Genomic DNA, 14573 nt, shown 5'->3' on the forward strand with positions numbered 1-14573 from the left:
CCTAACCCCAAGTATGAACAATAGTAATAATATTGCTTGCTTGAGCAGAGCCTTTGTGCTATAAAAAAAACACACATCTTTCTTTTTTGTAAATGTAAATAATGTATCACACTGCAGTGTTGTAAGCCGAGCCCAAAGTCTATCCCAAATGCTTCTAGCTGTATCTGTAAATGCACTAGTCTGCAAAGGAGAGATATGCTGCCCAAACTCGCAGTACTAATGCTTAGGCAAATGACAGTTTTATTCAAATATAATTGGCTTTTCTGAGTAGGTTTATAATAATGCATCTGGCATGTCTGTGAGTTGCTATCTTGTGGGGCACCACTCATTTTTCATTATCTCGGTTCTCTCGTGTGTTGAGGAACAGAAAAGGAAGACAAATGTTTACCAAGGCTAAATTGAAAATGCCATCACTACACAAAAGCCACCGAATGCACCCCTACATTAATTTCCCCAATCTTGTCTTTGGTTGTCGACAGCAGGGTTGTGAGGGCACGAAGGCTCACATAGACCTTACTAAAGTTGAAAGTTCTGGCTCTCCACCTGCCAACACCTGACAACAGGTGATCGCATACATTTCCATGCTGCTGGAAACTATGTCAGAGCTCTGATTCATTCTCCACTCATCTCCATCCTTTCACAAGTGTCATCTTGTTTTCATCTGTTTAAAATGTACTCACACTAATGCAACTTTAGAAGAGACAAAGAAGAGCTATTTTTAGAAGAGGCAATGTAAGGTCAAGACCGAGCAAGACTCTGTGTCTATCCCTTGGTCCCTCTCTCATCCCTCTCTTAGGGTAGTTGATTTTTAGGGGCATCCATTTGATTTGACCTTGAAACACTTTAAGCAATTAACTGGGAAAAAAGTCTTAATTTAACTCTGATCAATGCATTGCACAACACAACACATGCCTTAAATATGAAGACAATTAGTAAATATTAAGTAGCTTGCATTTAAGTCAAAATTTGGCCTGTTATTTTGTCTCTTTTGGTTCTTCATTTCTGGGGCACTTTTGGTGGCATTTTGCCCCAAGACCCTGTGATTTTCAGCACCTACTCATTGCCTCCTCTGAGAATTAAATGTTTGTAGTAAGTGTAATTTCCTCATGTTGGATAGTATGTTGTTGATGGCTGGGAAAAGAGCTGTTTTTTTCCCCCACACCCCATACACAGACAGGCCGTTGGCTTGATTTTATATCCTGAAGCTATTCATCAAGATCTTACTTCAAACAACAGAGATTTTACTCCTCAAACTGCCATTACACCATCAATCTTATTTCTTGGTGAATGTGTGTGCCTCAATATATAAAAGTTATAGTGCTACTTCAAAGAGAGATAGACTGTCTTGTGAAAAACTTGTTCATATGTCTCCCATAAATTAGGATTAGGCTTATGTCCCAAATATCCCAGAACGTGTCATTTTAATGTGCTGCATATCTTACCAAATAAGAAGCACTTTCCACTTTGGAGCTTGAGGTATAGACCCAGATTTAGTTTATTTTCTATTTTTGTTGGCTGCTTTCATGTGCTTACATGATGTATGGAACTTTAGCTACAGTATGTACTCATAGAAATAGGACTATCATAAACAAATATTTTATAGATACATCTTTATGTAAGAATATATGTGGACCACAAACACACAAGGACAGAGTGAAATGTAACTTAATAATTTAAATGTATTGAAATAGCAGTATAATACGAATGTGGACTGCTAAGAAAAAGGATGTTTAAAGGTGCTATAAGTGATTTCAAACATTCTACTTCTACAAGACTAAATCGTTGGATTAGCCACACCCCTTTTTCAAAAATTCAGAACTCAAAAGAAACCAAAATGAGCTTTATGAGCAACAGTGACCGCCCACTTTTTCAGCTCTCTGGGTTCCGGAAGTATTTTCCCCATTCATTTCTTCCATATATTTGAATGAAATCCTCCATTAAAGCATTGTGAGCTCAGAGGTGAATCACAAACTTTATTTTGAGGCAAAGAAGTATTTGAAAATCTGATATAAAGACATGTACATTTATGCATTTGGCAGACGCTTTTATCCAAAGCGACTTACAGTGCACTTATTACAGGGACAGTCCCCCCGGATCAACCTGGAGTTAAGTGCTTTGCTCAAGGGCCCAAGAGTGGCATCTTGGTGGTGCTGGGGCTTGAACCCCCGACCTTCTGGGCAGTAACCCTGAGCCTCAACCACTGCCCCATCAAGACAAAGGTACAAGACTGTGTACTAACCATCTTTACATACGGCACGGACTGCAATACCATGAAGCATTGCGAATGATGTCATTGAATAAAAAACGATGGTAATATATAAAAGGATTGATTTTAGGCTGTTGGTTACAAGTACAGAGACAATATATTAAGTTTATTACAAAATATGTTGATATATACAAATATGTAAGTAGTTTAAGGGTGAAGGTAGACTATTATGTCATTCACAGTGCATCATGGGAGCGTGCGGTCGCTCTGAGGCACATTTTCATGGGTTTCATTGTCTGCAGTTCTCTGATTGGTGGACCTTTCTCTGCTGTACCATGGGTAATGTTGTTGTTTACCATGAATTCCGCAATCAAACACGATTTTTAAACAAAGAAGTTGAAATAACATGAAGGAATGGCTTCAACGGAAACATATACAATCAAAGAAAAACCTTGGAGCTCACGGTTGGTCAGTCTTTAAAGATTTACAAGTTATCGCTGAAAATCAATTCTTCTATGGGATAAATTAATGGGACTTTACTTCCAGAACCAGACTTTTGTGCTCTGTTGAGAGCAGAAATGGTTGTTAAAAACAACAGCTGCAAAATAGCGCTCTAAACTGACAACTGTTATGAACAAAATGGCAAAAAAGCGAGACACATCATGATTACACCCAGTCGTAAAATGTGTCTCTTTTGGGGAGGGTGTTTGATTTCATGATGAGACACATTAATCACTATGTTAGAGTGTTACTGCTTCATAATAAAGTGCAAAAGGTAAAAGAAGAAAAGGAAAGTGCAGCCAAAAATGGCGCACTGTTTCCAAATTATGGAGTAACTGTATTAACCGAGCTTCGGGTGTGTGCGCCTCACATTTGTGTCACTCCATGTTGACATCAGAAACACTGAAGAAACTCTTTGAAGTTCTTATGCATGTAACACCCCGTCTACATCGGACGCGAGTATCGTGTCCCATCAAAAGCAATAAAATCCATTATGATCAATGATGCTGTCTATACCGGAAGTGTCCATTGCAGCATTTTGCGGCACGCTGACAGCAAACATGTGTCGTGTTCCATTTTGCACTGCACATGCTGCGACTATTACTGCCAACAACACAAATAAACGGTTTAGAACGTTCGTTTCCGATGCATCTGGTGTAGACAACCTCAATCCACTGAGTCGCATCACATCAATGGATTTTAGGGGTGGTAGACGATGTGCAAATGTATGCTTTTATTTTTTTTTAGAGTTATCCTTTTAAAGAACACACGTAACTGGCAAAGTTCAAACTCATGTTTGAGCGCATCGGTAGATTGACATGCGAGTAGGCAGCGCTTCCCTGCAATTCGAATACGTTTAAATGAATGAGTCTAATGGTGCTTTCGACCACCTCAAAATTTGGTTTAAGTTGACAAGTCTCAAAATGTTTTGAACCCCATTTACATCTGTCTTTAGCATTGTCCCGTTTCAAACAGATTGCCCAAAACACATATTAACTAGTTCATTTATAGATTAAGGTGGATTGAATGGTTGTGCTCTGATTGTTTGTTTATAAAGTAAACATGTAAAAGTTATGTTGTTTGTGAATAATTTAGTGATCCTATCAAACATTAATGTGCAGAGACAATTGTAAGTAAGTAATTTGTAGGTTGATTCCCCAAAAGTGTATATACTCAAAACAGTGTTCTGTTTGTTTGACCAGCCCGACACAGCAACATCAGCTTAAACAATGGTGTGTTGGCAGGACTATGTTTTTGTTCAAACAGTGGAAGTTGGGAGGAGTTTTCTGGAAACCTATTTAAAAAGCAGGCATTATTTTTGCAATGCCGTTTGCAATGCCAGTATACCTGGATTATCTCTTGGAAATCAAAAAATAATTTTTTCTTTTTACAAAAAAATTAAAAAACTGCTGTGAAAATGTAATATTTTCCATCTATTTTCTCTGATTCATTTCTGAATTAGCATGGAGCATTTAGCCTCCTGTTTGTACCCAACCCTTGCTGTTTATTTCAATGCTTAACAACCATCCTCCCTAAATGCCATATTTGTGGCTATTGAATTATGCATGAGGAGCAGTTTAGAGGCCCAGAGAGTTTGTGCTTGGTGGGAGAGTAATGAGGAAGCCTTGTTTCTAATGGCAGGATTTGGCTTGGCAATATGTGTTATGTGCTAATTGAATTGCAGAACTGAGGAACATTTTAAAGTCATTGAAGATGACAGAAGTGATGCACTTTTGTGATGTTGAGATGTGTGAGTATGTGTGTGACAGAGATTTATTTTGCACCAATTTGGAGTCTGAGACATAATACAACATATTAAAGGGATAGTTGATCGCCCTCATGTTGTTCCAAACCCATATGACTTTCTTTCCTTTCTTATGGTTTGTCCATTTGCAACTAGATCTCATAGTAGATCAAATCTATTGTTGAACGCTTATACGATACGTACTGCAATACATTTGTAATGATTCAATATATCGGGACACATAACAATATCATTATTGGATTATGATTAAAACAAAAATAGCTGAATTAAAATATCAATACATGGATCTAAAGTATCGATACAATTTTGTGTGAAACATCGGCATTTATCGATTATATGATGGTACAGCCCTATTCCAAATCCATATAACTTAATCCCGGTCTGTCTTTTCACTACAGTGACAGTTGTAGTGAAAAGACAGTTGTTCGTGTGCTCACGTTGTTTAGTACTAAAAACAATGCAAGTTGTATATAAATATCTAGCGCACAGCCACATCAGTACGAGCACTTTTTACAGAAAATTTACGCAAATATGCATGTGAATTTTCTAAAGCAGCCATCTGTGTGTCAGCATGACTGAATTGAGTGTATACTCTGAAATAAAGATTCTGTAGAAAGACTGATATTGTTACATTTATTTATAGTAATACATTACTAGAACTAATGCCATCCCTAGTCTGACTCTAGATAAGTAGAGACCTGTTTCTTAGTGACTTTTGTGGATTTGTGTGATGTGAATATTTGGGCACAGTGTGATATTTTACAAGAGAAGTTGTGCTTTTGGACATTTGGTGAATATAAGTCATATTTCCAGAGGCTGTAGGAGGGATGTGTCAGGGCTTTTTTTTTTCACTGTTCGTGGGAACATTTGAAACTACTACTTTCAGAGAGCTCGAGAGATGAAATCCACTGTCATTCAGAGACACACAAACTTAGTCTGGTTCACTGACTCTCTCTCTCTTTCTCAGCTGGATGGCTCCCTGTAGACAGCCCTATTTGTTCCAGTAGATCTGTTTTTTCCTCTCCGTCTTGAGTAGGAAGTGAGGTCAAATGTATCCAGCTGAGGTTAAGATCTGCGCTGATCATAAGGAGTTATTTTCAGCCAGTTTCACAAGCTATTATGTGCCTTATAAAGGTAGATAACATGTTTTTTAAGCAGACCTGTTCAAGATTTTATAGGTCAACTAACCTTTAGCAGATACTGTATACACATTTAAAATGGACCGTTTAAAAAAAAAAAAAGAGTTGTATTTTGGTGTATTTTCACCCAAAACTGATTAGATCACTTCAGAAGATATGGATTTAACCACCAGAGTCATATGAATTACTTTTCTTTCATACCTACGTGTTTTTTTAAGTTTAAAAGTTTTGGTCACCATTTGCTTGCATTGTATGGACCTACAGAGATGAGATATTTTCCTAAACATCTTTGTTTGTGATCTGCAGAAGAAACAAAGTTATACATATTTGGGATGGCATGAGGGTGAGTAAATAATGAGAGAATTTTCATTTTTGGGTGAACTGAATTTTATGCACAGGAGTTTTGTATTTCAACAAAGAAATGTGCTGCGATTGACACCCTCGCTTTAAATTAATCTGTTTTTCTAATTCACAAGTGTGCCTGCAGATGCCTGAGAGCATTTATTAAACAGACTTGCAAAATGTTTTCACAAAAGGCTATAATGAAGTTTATCACCCTCTCCATTTTCAGTGTTACAGTGATGGATTCAGTGGGAGGAAGACACATGGAGGAGGCCTCTCAGGTAGATGAGAAGAAAAATAAACAGCAGACCAGTCAGAATCAAATCTGCCACACATGTAGATCAAACCATTGTGACATGATGACTGGAAAACATATTTATCAAAAATATATGTTTAGCTCTTTAAAGTTATTCTTAATTAAATTAAATCAGTCTTAACAATGTCCTTCCATTTGCATGCTTTGGACAAATAGACCTATTGGACCTAAAAGTATATATATATTTAGAATTTAAGCCATTTTATTAGGAACACTATGGTCCTGATAAAGTGCCCGACATGATCTTCTGCTGTTGTAGCCCATCTGCCTCAAGGTTCGGCGTGTTGTGCATTCTACATTCTGCACACTACAATTGTAAAGAGTGATTATCTAAGTTACCATAGCCTTTCTGTCCGCTCGAACCAGTCTAGCCATTCTCCGTTGGCCTCTCTCATCAACAAGTTTCCGTAGGCAGAACTGCTGCTCACCCAACCCGATTGTTGATTTCAACTTTAACTGATACTCCTGACCCATATTTGCATGATTTTATGCATTGCACTGCTGCCACATAATTGGCTGATTATATAATCGCATGAATAAGTACAGTAGGTGTACAGGTGTTCCTAATAAAATGCTTCGTGAGTGTATGTACAGCTCTGGAAAAAATTAAGAGACCAATGCAAAATTATCAGTTTCTCTGGATTTACAATTTATAAGTATGGGTTGAGTAATACTAAAAATGTTTGTTTTATTCTATAAAGTACTAACAACATTTCTCCCAAATTCCAAATGAAAATGTTGTCATTTAGAGCATTTTTTGGCAGAAAATGACAACTGGTCAAACCTTGAATAATGCAATGAAAACAATTTCATATTGATTATTAACATCACAATACTAATGTTTTAACTTAGGAAGAGTTCAGAAATCAATATTTGATGGAGTAACCCTGATTTTCAATCACAGCGTTCATGCGTCTTGGCATGCTCTCTACCAATCTTTCACATTGCTTTACTTTCATTTTACTTTGTCACTCCTTGCGCAAAAATCCAAGTAGCTTGGCTTTGTTTGATGGCCTGTGGCCATCCATCTTGTGATCTTTTGATCACATTCCAGATGTTTTCAATGGGGTTTAGATCTGGAGATTGGGCTGGCCATGACAGGGTCTTGATCCAGTGGTCCGCCATCCACACCTTGATTGACCTGACTTTGTGGCATGAAGCATTATGCTGCTGGAAAAACCAATCCTCAGAGTTGGGGAACATTGTCAGAGTATATGGAAGCAAGTTTTCTTCCAGGTTAACATTGTACATGGCTTGATTCCATGTGTCCTTCACAAAGACTAATCTGCCCGGTTCCAACCTGGTTGAACCACCCCCAGATGACCACCGATCCTCCTGAGGTCTGAAAACACAGCATCTTTTTAGTTATTTGACCAGTTGTCATTTTCTGCAAATAAATGCTTTTTTTATTTGGAATTTGGGAGATATGTTGTCAGTACTTTATAGAATAAAACAACAACTTTCATTTGACTCAAATACATACCAATAAATAATAAATCCAGAGAAACTGATAATTTTGCAGTTGTCTCTTAATTGTTTCCAGAGCTGCATATATACATATGAAAGGGAGATGTGTATGTGCGCACCATAGCATGACACTCTGTTTGCAAGGTTGGAACTGATGGAAAATTTATTTACAGTGGGAAAACGTATTATCCTCTCCACTAAAAACAGTGCATCCAAAATGACATTTTATTCCGGCTCTTTCAACATTTGCATCTGTCATCCGCACACATTTTCGTCGTTGAATGCTCCGCTCTGAAAATGGCATATTCCCTCCTTTCATGTTTATTTAAGGTCTGACCGTCTCGGACGCCTCCCTGTTTTGATTTATCTTTTGTCAGTGTGAGATTCCAAGCATGATTCATGATAATGATTATAAATCAGAGCCGCTTGGCATGTTGCCTTTCTGATTTGACATCTGCAAACATCTCCCAGATCGTTTCAACCTGGTTTGCATCATCAATCAATACACCTTTATATGACTGAAGAATAGACACATTCAATTCACTGAAATGATCTGTAATTGCAGAAACAGTGCAGGCTACTTCTCTTAACACTGTTTTCAAATCAATGAAAAGAAGCTCTTTAGAAGTATATAATTTCATAGATATGTTATTGTGTGAAAACATTTAAAGGTTTGCCGGTCACAGCAATTAATGAACGCTAATTCACCTTGGTTGAATTCATACTTATGTTGCTTGCACTCAGTCTAGTACCGCTATTATGATGTAAGCTTATGAAAGTCTTATCCCTCTATTAAATGAGATTTTTCTTCAGGCGAAGTGTAGATAAGAGGTGGTGGTATGTTGGATTGTGTTCAGGCTCTTGAATTAGGTGTTTATTGATTTGAGGTAGATTCTAAAGTATTTTTTCGTCTGATATTCGTCTCAACTCATTTTTAAAAAAGCCATTAATGTGTAATCTTTAAGCCTATACCTCCTGTTTTATGTTGTTGGTACTCTTATCTGTTGAGCCATTGTTGTAAAAAAATCTTCTCTGTTCAATACAAGTTAAGCTTTACTGACAGCATCCGAGGCATGCTATCAATAATCATAGAAAAGAATTTTGAGTCATGCCTCAGTTACTTAAAACACACAAATTGTGTTTACATTAATGCAATTATCTTGCAAACATCTGAATAAATGGTAAATACATATACTTAAAATATATATGTGTATTTAAGTTAATATACTTAAAGGTGCTGTAAGCAATTTTAGCCTTTCTACTTCCACCAGACTGAGCCGCTGGATTAGCCACGCCCCCTCTTTCCAAAACTCGTACTCCAAAGATAACAAATGAGCTTCACTGAGACCCACATCATGCAGAAATGGTTGTTATAAATAACAGCAGTAAAATAGCACCCTCAACTGACAACTGTTATGAACAAAATGGCTTAAAAATGACAGTAAGTCTCGTAATTGAGGGGGTTTGTCTGCGTCCAGGAAGAGTACTACAAGACACGCCCGCTACAAGTTACACCCCTCCAAATGTCTTGGAACAGTTGGATGCCACGTTCATAAACTGTTTGTTGTGTTTTTTTGGAGTCCCGCTGCAACCATACACCAAAACCTATACATAAGTCTAAAATTAACCATAACCACAAACATTTAAAAAATGAAAAGTTTGTAAAATCATTCAATATACCGCAAATAAAGGTTATTTTGCATTCAATAATACTGATGTATCACTAGGTGGCGACAGTGAGAAGAAATGTAATGAAAGTGAAGAGATGAAGCTAGTGCTATGCTAAGCTAATAGGCTAACTGAGCTTATTGGAGAAAACGGATCAGAGAAATAAAATTTGACCATTTATATCTTTTTTTTTATTATTGAACATTCAGAAATTGTACAAACAACTTCAGGAATAAAGAGCACTTCCACAAAATTTCACATTAAACAAGTAAGTTCAATTTACCATTTATATCTTCCGTTTAATAATATGATATGTGACATGTCATTTCAAAGTTATTCTTTGTCATGGTTAAAGAGATATGAAAATGAATCATACAGCGATTGAATAGGATTTTAAAAGTTCTTGTATCCAATAGAATCGCTTGCTGATCTAAGGGAGACATTACGTGTAGTGGGTGTGTTGTGAAGCAGGCATTCCTTGTAGTCTTCGGGACGCAGACAGATACACTTGGAGAAATTTGGTGCAACTACAACACCATGAGAACGTGCAAAATGATTGACAGGACGAAAGCATCATCGTCTTTCCGTAGACACATTTTTGTTTTCTGTTTACAGAGTCTAGAGTGGTGGTGGCGTAGTGGACTAAAGCACATAACTGGTAATCAGAAGGTCGCTGGTTCGATCACCACAGCCACCACCATCGTGTCCTTGAGCAAGACACTTAATCCAGGTTGCTCCGGGGGGATTATCCCTGTAACAAGTGCACTGTAAGTCGCTTTGGATAAAAGCGTCTGCCAAATGCATAAATGTAAATGTAAATGTAAATGTCTAGAGTTGTCATAGAGACAGGTGAGATATCTTACAACAATTATTTCAGTAATATCTCTCAGGGAGTTAGAAATGGAAATGTTTTGCATACCTTTCCATGAAAAAGAAAATGGCTTGGAGCACCTTTTAAATTTGTTAACTTTGATTATGACTATAATCTTACGACTCCTGTCATGACCATTGCTATACCCTTTAACCCCGTCTGGGTTTTTTAATTGAAAGAATTTCTTTACAGCAATACCAATCACTTGACTCTCTGTTTTTTGTTGTTGAGAAATAAGCCTTTAATTTTGGGATTGCCACTGAAACAGGGAATCTTTTAAAACACCCACAGAGCTTAAAGGGCTGACTTGTCTAGAATGTGTCCCTTATCATATTGCTGTTGCTGCAGTTATATGAAAGTAATAAGACACTTGAGGCTTTGTGTTATAGTGGTTTTATCATGGTTAAGTGAGATTTATGCACAATTTTTTCCGACATGCATAACATCTCTTAGTGTGATTAAAATCACTGTTAAGCACAACCTCTCACGGTTTAATGCTACTAAAGTGTGTTCAGTGAACAGTGTGTCACAACATTACGGTTCCTGGAAATTGTGACATGAGGATTGTGCTGTAAGAGTGTGAGGTATTGTTGGGCAAAGAGAGCGAGCGAGAGAGCCTGCAGCTGCGCTGAGATCAGATGCTAACTGTAGAGATGACAGCACAATCTGTTATTAAGTATCGAGCATAAATGTCTTTAGCACCGTGAGAGGAGGATCAGGCAACACATAAAATCCACTCTGACAGGATTCAAAGGAAAAGTTGTGTGGATTTAAAGAATCAGCTGCGGCTTTTCTATTCATGAAAAATGAACTGTTGTAGAAATCTTGGATGAATGCTGGAACCAAACCCAAATGAGATCAGGTAAGGAATATACAGTACAAGTCTTATTTGAAGGTGCTTATCATAGATGACCAAAATATTGACTCAATTTTAAATGGATTTTGAAAGAACCATAACAAATTAATCATGCAGGAGAACTTAAAGGATTGTGTCACACACAAAAAAAGACAATTCTGGCACTATTTATTCACTCTGGTATTGTTCCAAACCCGCATTTCTTTCTTAGATGCAACACTAAAGACGACGTTTTCAGGAATGCACTAATCTCTTTTCCATGCAATTACAATAAATGAAATCTGAGGCAAAGATTGTTGTCAAAAAGGACACAAATGCACCATAAAAGTGGTATTTATTGTTGAAACTATAGATCAGAATTTAAGTAGATATTCACTAATAATCTTCCCCTCCTGTGGGCTGTTAATTGAAAAGATCCGACCCAAAAGAATTTGTTCCTGAATCAAATATCGCTTCTTGTCTCATGAAAAATGAACTGTTTTTCTATAGCGCACCAAGGAGAGCTATAGGGTGGATGTCAAGATTTTTAGTGAATAAAAACTTGAATTTCAGTCTGTTCCTCACACAAAGCCACAGGTATATTATTAAAAATGTATTCATTTGTGTCAATCATTTAGAACTACAAATGATACATCTATCAGCTTTGCAGAACAATTTCCCAAATACTCTTTGCTGTCATATTTGAATGCAGAAAGATTCATTTCTACACTCTAAAAAAAGATGGTTCTTTACTGTCCTTAATAGTTATTTTAGAACTTCTTGAAGAACCGTTTTGTGCTGAAATGATTCTTTGTGTTGTGCATTAGGGTTTCTTTATTCCTGTCCTTTTGGTTTTTTTGGAATATTACTGTCAATAAATTCTTTCAAAGCCAGCGCGTCATTGGTTCACTCGCAGCACTGGAATCCTGGCAGCTCAACCGACCAATTTCACAGACTGTCAACACTCTCCACAGGTAAACTCGCTTCACGAGTTTTGAAAGTGAAACCGTGGCGAATTTAAAGATGACAGTTTATCATATATGTGCTGATTAGGAGCAAGATGTTGGCCAAATTTGACCAACATCTGTGACTGTTTGTGCTGGGGAGATCACATTTTCTCAGCTCATGTCATAAACATCCTAGAAGATTATACAGTAAACTGTATGGCGAAACTTTCCCTAAGCTGTTACTATTTGAAGCATTAACTTGACTAATTGGGCAAAATTTATTTTCTTATTGCAACATTATACTCTACACATTCAATAATTATAAATTATTTGACTAAGAGCTTCTTCACCTTTAGATTTAGAAATGTAGCCACATAGTCCAAATAAATCTTGTATCCAGATATTTTTGGCAAATATATTTAATAATCCTGATGAGAATTCATGTAGTTAGGACCAAGAGCTCATGACATCTGTTTTTCTCTCTCTGCTGGGCATGAGACTGATGGACCAACTTTAATGCTTCTAATAACCTCTAAATAATAATCACAGGAAGAATAAAACTATACCTGTTATCCAGACGGTTTTGTCACTGCTTGATAAAGATGCCACAGCACATAGGTGTGTTTTTGCAAAATGTTGAGCAAGTCCATATTAAAGGGTTAGTTCACCCAAAAATGAAAATTATCCCATATTTTACTCACACTCAAGCCATCCTAGGTGTATATGACTTTCTTCTTTCAGCCAAATTATATAAAAAAATATCCTGGCTGTTTCAATCTTTATAATGGGAGTGAATGGTACCTTAGAGTTTAAAGCCCAAAAAAGGGAAACGGCCGTCCGCGTGTTAATGAGAGAGTCGAGTTCCGGTGTATGACGTAGGCGTAGTTTAAGCTCTGGTGAGAAGTGACGAACGTGGAAGCGCAGAGGATAGAGGAAGCCAGTGAACTCGCGGAAGTCTGTTACCGGAAGATAATTATTATAGTTTATAAAGTTATAAATATGGATTTATTTTTACAAAAACGCATCCCTTCACTTCAGAAGGCCTTTATTAACCCCCTGGAGCCATATGTATTACTTTTTTGATGGATGGATACGTTTTTTTGGGCTTCAAAATCTAAGGTACCATTCACTCCCATTATAAAGCTCTTGGTCCTAACTAAGTAAATTATGGGATAATTTTCATTTTTGGGTGAACTAACCCTTTAAGCGCTTCGATTTTTTAACCTTTACAATGTAAAACGTTCTGAAACTAGTGGTTTCCTAGCCATAATATTGCCTTTTTTTTATTTTATAGATCTCTAACAGAACATGCAAGTGATAAAATCAAGATGTGAACTGTCATTTTGTCATTTTGTTTAAAATGCTCAGTCACAAGATAAATAAATCAAATAAAAACATATCACACTTTATTTCTCTTTTTCTTTTTCACATTGTGAAGGGCTCACATATATTGTCCGCATATACTGAAAGACTGATTCTGAACGTAATTGTGTATTTCTAATCAGACAGACTGTTGGACCCCACAACCTAATTACCTGCAGAGAGGGACTGCCACTCAATTACACAGTGATGGATGGTGAAGACATCATAGAGGATTGTGCAGATATTTTACTGAAATATTATGAATTATCCTTCATTGCATCTATTTTGTGTTTCCATGGGACTTTGCTCTTCCTTGAATGATTGAATGATTGGTTGACTGTATGGAAGAAAAATGCTCTCTGTATAAAAGATACAATTATGTTCAAGTTTCTGTCCCAGCCTTAATGTGTGACGCAATGTTTTTGTAATTAATTTGCACATACGTTATGTATTTGTTGATGTAAATATGTATATATTATATTTTATTAATGAGTGAGTTATGTATTTGTAATTATTTCATCACAATCATTTATTAATGTATTCAGCTATCAATTGCTGTAAAAACATTATTTTTTCCACAAATTTAAATAGAAAATAAAGGTACTTAATTGACACATGCCTTACTTGTATTTATTTATATATTTGTTTGTTTGTTTTTATATTTAATTTAAAACAATAATTGAGGCTATCATTTTTTATTGGAGCAGAAATATAGAGCATCAAAAAGGGTTCTGCTATTGTTACAAGCCAAAGAACCCTTATTTGGTATTATGAAGTACCATTTTTCTTGTAAGAGTGTAAGTCACTGTTCCACAGTGAAAAGCAACAAAACTGTTTTTGTTAACTTGTTAAGTTCAATTTATGTTTTAGTGGGAAGGATAATGATTTAACAACTTTTTGTCCTTTAGAAGACTCTAGAAATGTGCGACAAGCCAAATAACAATAAGCCATTGACTTGATTTATATTAAGGCCCTGTCTGGCATGCAGACATATCTCTGAGCCAATAGATACACCCACACTGTTTTGTTTGACTAGAGTGAGCGTAGAAGGACTTTGTACGTATGTGTAGGTTTGCATTTGTAATTTAATGGTTTGTGTCTAGAGCGATAACAAAAACATTTCTCTTTCTCTCGGCAACCAATGCAATCAATCT

At 36.6% G+C, this 14573-nt stretch overlaps 1 protein-coding gene across 4 annotated transcripts in view; it reads left to right on the forward strand.

Moving 5' to 3' along the window:
• Positions 1 to 14573, forward strand: part of LOC127636531 (autism susceptibility gene 2 protein homolog) — a 420619-nt gene that overhangs the window by 14756 nt on the left and 391290 nt on the right. The window lies entirely within an intron of this gene.

Source organism: Xyrauchen texanus, chromosome 44 (genome assembly GCF_025860055.1).
Source record: "Xyrauchen texanus isolate HMW12.3.18 chromosome 44, RBS_HiC_50CHRs, whole genome shotgun sequence".
Lineage (NCBI taxonomy): Eukaryota > Metazoa > Chordata > Actinopteri > Cypriniformes > Catostomidae > Xyrauchen > Xyrauchen texanus.